The 7,360-nt window shown below is 36.8% G+C and overlaps 1 pseudogene; it reads right to left on the bottom strand.

Annotated features, from left to right (window-relative positions):
* Positions 1–283: 283 nt before the first annotated feature.
* LOC117978345 (small nucleolar RNA SNORA70) lies at positions 284–398 on the bottom strand (annotated as a pseudogene).
* Positions 399–7,360: the final 6,962 nt, after the last annotated feature.

A 7,360-nucleotide genomic window follows, 5' to 3' on the forward strand; every position in this document is an offset into this window, starting at 1 on the left:
CCCCACAGCCATCCAGGATGAGTTGTTTCTCAGCCACCAAGTCTTAAAATGTATATGCATTAAACTTAGTAAAATCGCACTTCTTTGAGATGTGGCTTTTTGGGCATTCACTGAACTTGAATTTGGCCCTAAATAAGGCCTCAATCACATGCTCCAGGGTTTGCAGCTTGGTATGGATGAACATGGCCAATGTGAACTCTGACCTCTGGGTCCTGAGGCTTTCCAAAGGCATACTACATCCGGTCTTAAACCTAGACTAGGGAAAGCACTAGATCCAAGACATAAATGTCCAATGGCAAAGGCTGTTGCACACAAGGAACAGGCTGCTGTACACTACCTAGGATGCTGCTGTTTGCAGCCCTTGCACACCAGGCCCCATGTGGCTTAATTGATTGTAGAAATTATTTTATATATTAAGTTTTTGGGGATTCATATCTTTTATTCAAGATAGCTAAATGTAATTTATATTAGACCATATACAGTAAGTTGTAAATTATAGAAGTTGTGCTTATCAAAATCATATTCAGTGGGCAATATGGCCTTTAATATAATGAAGTTTACTGATAAAAATTAAAATAAAATAATGTGGTTTTGTAGTGCTCTTGTATGTCAACTAAAACAAATTAACAAAACCTATTGAAACCCATAATCATTTAGACTATATACTTACACTCTGGGAGGCCAAGGTGGGCAGATCACCTGAGGTCAGGAGTTCAAGACGAGCCTGGCCAACATAATGACATCCCATCTTTACTAAAAACACAAAAATTAAACAGGCGTGGTGGTGCATGCCTGTAATTTCAGCTACTCAGGAGGCTGAGGCAGGGAGAACTGCTTGAACTTGGGAAGGGGAGGTTACAGTGAGCCAAGACTGGGCCACTGAACTCCAACCTGGGTGACAGAGGGAGACTCAATCTCAAAAACAAACAAACAAACAAACAAAAACACAACAAAAAAACTATCTACTTAAATACCATTCTATTAAAATAAATATTTTTCTGTGATCTTAGGTTTGTTTTGTCTCAATAATATAAATAGTGTATTGGTTGTCTCAAAGTGTTAAATGGAAGCATATTTTATGGCATTGCTGAAATATCTACCAACTTTTCTTACTGTAAGTTATGCAATGGTGCATCGATTAATGCATTGGAACTTGTTAAGCAGTTTGCATGTCTGAAAAACCAAGGTTCAGAGGTATGTAGGTTAAATCCGGCAATCAAATATCAGAGATATTTCAGAATATTATTTTTGTATACCAGAAAACACTTTTCAAAAAAAAAAGTAAGGTCATTAGGAAGGCATTGTAAAGTTAATCTTTTCCAGCAAAGCTATTACATTTATTTTTCTGGAGTTCTTTAGTTATAAAAAGTAGAATGTAGTTATAGGATCTAGTCAGCGTTAAATTGATTGAAAAAATGAAAAACACTTTTTCATTTTTAAATAGATTAACAATTAAGCAAGTTGTTTATGTTGTCCCACTGATATACTAGAATGTGCTACATTCTTTTGGGCATCTTTTAGACCATAGGGCTAAAATTTTGAGAATGACAGAGAGACAATTAGGAGCTCAGCACAAAGCAAAATGTTATGAATCAGGAAAATAAATAGAACAGAGATCAAAATTAGATAGATGCAGAATTGGAATGATACTGAAAACAAGAGATGGAACTGCAGAAAATACTATGGCAGATCATTCATTCCTTTGAATGGTGAAAGTAGTTAATACAATGGCTAACAATTGAAATGAAAAACCAGACCCAGATGAAAAAATGCAAACCAGTAAACTTACCTAGTCCTATTATTTTACTCAATTGTAGGAAATACATGAAAAGAAAGTTGTTCATTATGAATCCTTTGTTCTAACATGGGCAGAAGGCACCACTAAACATTTCTCATTTTTTTACTCAAATGTTTGTGTTTTCTCATAGAACTTATAATTTTAATTTATTTTTCAATATATGTTTCCCGTACAGTCTAGTTGGATTCATAGTTGCAATGTTTCATGTGGTATATTTGCTCCCTATGGAATAGAACATAATATTAATCTTTAGATGTGTCACTAGAGAGATTTGTATATATCCACATAAATCTACAGTTGCAACTAGAAAAATTATCCTGTGAAAATTTTGTGATATGAATGTCTTTCAACTTTTTAAAAAGTAAAGAGAAAGTGATGAACAAATATGAGTTGGAAATCAGAATGAACAAATCATGAAAATAGAGTGTACCCCTTCAAAAATTTGGAAAATTAAGAGAAATCGGTAGAACAGCTGTATTATCATTTACAAAAATGTTTCTCTACCTATAGAACAAACAATTACTTTGTCTTCTAATTTCCAAATAACTTACAGAACATTTATTTCCTACTGTCACTGGAATGGCAGGCTGGCAGGCTCAGTTGGTAGCCCAATTGGTTCCTCACATCAAAAGATTCCCTTTATTATTTCCTTATTTTCTCTTTAATTCTGGCACTCCTTCATAATTGAACTTACAGATGTTCTTTTGTCTGCTAATTTTCGAGTAAGCCTGTGCTCTCTATAACTTTCAGTCTCAATATCCTTCTACCATCAGCCTTTTGTCTAAACATTCTTATTCTGGTTTGTTTCCCTGAACTCTTGACATCAATCTCTGTTCCTTCAATATTCTGTTTCTTCTACTGGAAGCACTCTTTCCCAGATTTCACCCACTTTACTCTTCTCAATCTCTGTGTCTGAGTTAAATGCTTCCTTAGGTTTCTATGTAGGACTGTCTGTCCATCTGTAATTTTTCTATATCTATCATGTTAACATACTTACATCCTTTACTGAAAAATGTCTCCTTTAAAAAAAAAATCAATGTGTTTGTTTACTTCCTTAAAATGCCCTCTAAACTGCAAGGTCAAAGAAGGTAAGTATGATATTTGGATTTTAATATCTACCACTTAATACAGAAACTATTCTAGCACTTGTATAGGCAGTATAAGACATAATTTTAGAACTCTAAAATAAAAACTCATAAACTGAAGTTAAATATCCATTTCCCACTGCTATCTCCTTTTCCTTTTAACACATTGATATCATTTGGATCTGTGTCCCCACCCAAATCGCATGTCAAACTGTAAGTCCCACTGTTGGAGGTGGGGCCTGTTGGGAGGCAATTGGATCATTGGGCGGTTTCTCTTAAATGGTTTAGCACCATCTCCTTGGTGTTGTTCTTGTGACAGTGAGTGAGTTATTGTGAGTCTGGTTGGTAAAAGTGTATAGCACCTCCCCACCTCTCACTCTTCTTCCTGCTTCCAGCCATGTGAAGTGCTGGCTCCCCCTTCACCTTCTGCCATGATTGTTAGCTTACTGAGGCCCCTGCAGAAGCCCAGCAGATGCATCATGCTTTCTGTATAACGTGCAGAGCCATGAGCCAATTAAACTGCTTTTCTTTATAAATTACCCAGTCTCAGGTATTTCTTTAGAGCAATGTAAGAAAGGACTAATATAGAAAATTGGTAGAGGAATATGATATTGTTGTAAACATACTGGAAAATGTGAAAGTGGCTTTGAAACTGGATAGTGGGCAGAGATTGGAAGGGTTTGGAGAGATCAGAAGAAGACAGGAAGATGAGGGCAAGTTTTGAACTTACTAGAGTCTTGTTACATTGTTGTGACCAAGCTACTGATAGAGACACACAATGAAGTCCAGGCTGAGGAGGTCTCAGATGGAGATAAGGAACTTAATGGGAACTGGAGCAAAGGTGACTTTAGTTAGGCATTAGTAAAAAGGTTGGCTGCACTGTGCGCCTGCCCTAGGGATCTGTGGAATTTTGAACTTGAGAGTATCTCAAGTTCTGGTGGGTATCTGGTGGAAAAAATTTCTAAGCAGCAAAGCATTCAGGAGGTAATCTCACTACTTCTAACAAACTATTTTGATGTGTGTGAGCAAAGAAATGACCTCAAACTGAAACTTATATTTAGAAGGGAAGCAGAGTGTAGAAACTTGAAAAATTTGCAGTCTGGCCATGTGGTAGAACAAAAAGCCCATTTTCAGGAGAGAAATTCAAGCAAGCTGCAGAAACTTGCTTAACTAAAAGGAAGGCACATGCTGATAGCCAAGAAAATGAGGGATACCCTCCAGGCCATTTCAGAGACCTTTGTGGCAGCTCCTCCCATCACAGGCTCAGAGGACAATGAAGGAAGAATGGGACACCACTACATGCATCTCATCTGCTGCAGCTCTAGCCATGGCTCCAAGTGGCCCAGGTACAGCTCAGGATGCTGCTCCAGAGGGTTCAAGCCATAAGTCTTGATGGCTTCCATGTGGCATTAAGCCTGAGGGTGCACAGAGTACAAGAGTTGAGGCTAGATTTCAGAGAATGTATGAACAAACCTAGATGTACAGTCAGAAATCTGCTGCAGGGTCAGAGCCCTGATGGAGAATCTCTACAAGGGCACTGAAGAGGGGAAAGGTGGGGTTGGAGCCACCACACAGTGTCCCTACTGGACCACTATCTAGGGGAGCTATGAGAAGACGGACACTATCTTCCAGACCCCAGAATGGTAGATCCACCAGCACTTGTACCGTGTGCCTGGAAGTGGTGCAAGCACTCAACACCAGCCCTTGAGAGCAGCTGTAGGAGCTGAATCCTGCAAAGTCACAGGAGTGGAGCAGCACAAGGCTTTGGTAGCTCACCCCTTGCAGTGGTATGCCCTGGATGGTGTCAAAGGAGATTGTTAAGCTTTAAGACTTAATAACTTTCCTACTGGGTTTCAGACTTGCATGGGGCCTGTAGCCCCTTACTTTTGGCCAATTTCTCCCTTTTGAAATGGGAGTATTTACCCAATCCCTGTACCCCCATTATACATTATATCTTGGGAGTTTTTTTTTTTTTTAATTTTACAGGGTCTTAGGCAGAAGGGGCTTGCCTAATCTCAGATAAGACTTTAGACTTTGGATGTTTGAGTTAATGCTGAAGTGAGTTAAGACTTTGGGGGACTGATGGGAAGGCATGATTATATTTTGCAAACTGAGAAAGACATAAAATTTGGGAGGGACTAGGGCAAAATAGTATGGTTTAGATCTATGTCCCCAACCAAATCTCATGTCAAATTGTAATACCCAGTGTTGGAGGTGGGGCCTGATGGGAGGTTATTGGATTGTGGAGTGGTTTCTTTTTAATGGTTTAATACCATTTCCTTGGTGCTATTCTTATGATAGTGAGTGAGTGAGTTATTATGAAATCTGGTTGTTAAAAGGGTGTAGCACCTCCCCACCTCTCACTTTTCTTCCTGCTCCCAGCTATGTGAAGCACCGGCTCCCTCTTCATTTTCCCACCATGGTTATACATTTCATGAGGCCTCCCCAGATGCCCGGCAGATGCAACATTCTTTCTGTACAGCATGCAGAACTGTGAGTCAGTTAAACCTCTTTTCTTTATAAATTACCCAATCTCAGGTATTTCTTTATAGCAATGCAATAATGGACTAATACACACCTAATAATATTATTTCCTTGAATCACGCAATCAATTACCAAAATCCTCTGTGTGAAATGGCTGGCTTCCTTTTATTGGTGGTTAACTGCTAATTAAACAATACTTTTGGCGTTTCAATTTTGTTGTTATTATTGTTCAAAGCTTGTACAAAGCCTCCATCAAGTAGTCCAATTCTCCAGCTTCTGTCACTCCTGGACAACATTTGTATTTAAAAATACCTTTCAGCCAGGTGACACACACCTGTTGTCCCAGCTACTCAGGATGCTGAGGCGGGAGGAACACTTGAGCCCAGGAGTTCTGGGTTGTATGCACTATGCTGATGAAGTGTCTGCACTAAGTTTGGCATCAATATGTTAGCTTCCAGGGAGCGGAGGACCACCAGGTTGCCTAAGGAGTGGTCAACTCAAAAATTGAGCAGAATAAAACTCCTCTGCTTATCAGTAGTGGGATGACCCCTTTGAATAGTCACTGCACTACAACCTGGGCAACATAGTGAGACCCTATTTCTTAACAAAAAAAAGAAAGAAATACCTTCCATATTTCTGCAAGTATGTGAGTTATCTTTGATGTGGTGTTACCTTTTTGCAGTGAATGAAGTGTAATAACCTCTTGCTCATTTTGTTTACAAAAATAAATAAATAAATAAAAGCAGGGACATTCTAAGTGGAATCAAGTTCTAAGTAATCCAGACATAATACTATTTATAGAATAATTCAATTTTATGATATATTTCATGTGTTGCTATCCTCAGTTATATTTACTCATGTATAGTTACACTTGTCAATGTCCTAGCTATAATCACCTATTTTTAGATTTTAATAAATATAATTAAATTAATAGCATTTCTATTTTTATAACAAGTTCTAAAATTAAGCCACAGTTGAAAATTCATGATAAGATTAAGTTTGATTTTTATTTCACTTTTATATGTATGAATCTTAAGAATTTGGTATTTCCTATCTAATATTTGTCTTTCTGTTCTTGGAAACTAATTTCAAATTATTTACAAGTTTCAGAAGTATGCAGCCAGTGAAGAATCTAATATCATTTTGTTCAATATACCTATAATTTGAACTTAAATATGTATACTTCCACAAATGTCACTGAAGCAAGTATTTCAAGTATTTATTTCCAGGTATAATTTCAATTATGGGGTATTCAGATATCTTGTTATATCAACAACTAAACATAACATATTAAATTATTTGAGATATAAAAAGTATATCTTGAAAACAGTGCGGTTCTAAATCTTTAAGGTAGGAAAGCAGCTCAGCAAATGTTTTCCTCCACTGTCCATGAGGCAAATATCTAATGACTGTACACACACAATCACACTCACACACATACATACACATTCTGTCTCAAATATAGATATATATTCACACTCTGATTCAATGAATTCAACCTCATGACTAAGGATTTGAATAGATAGTGTTTTTTAACCTTCATCCTTTCCTCTACTGAAATTTATAATTGAATTAGCTTACTTATTTCCTAGTATAAACATTCCAGCATTGTGATACTATGATAAGGTTAAGATGTGAAAGTGTTTTTTACCATTTATTATAGAAAAACTATCTTATTTTCAGATTTATAACAACCTTTTCAAATCCACTAAGGAAAAGTGTCTATGCCTTATAGATTGAAAAGCTCATCTTTACCAGTTAATTTACATTTTACTTTTTCCTAAAATAAAAGGCTCTCCATATCTGTAGGTACACAGTTTGACTTAATTATCCTATGTTATATATTGTACATAATTATATGAGAGGTAGTGGCAATTTAAACAAATAAAATGATGGCTATTTCTTTTTATTAACTTCATCATATTTCACTGAGGTTTTCCTTACTTTAGGCTTCCTTGATGGCTGCAATGTATGCTAAAAGTAAATTTTTATG

This window comes from Pan paniscus, chromosome 15 (assembly GCF_029289425.2).
Source record: "Pan paniscus chromosome 15, NHGRI_mPanPan1-v2.0_pri, whole genome shotgun sequence".
Lineage (NCBI taxonomy): Eukaryota > Metazoa > Chordata > Mammalia > Primates > Hominidae > Pan > Pan paniscus.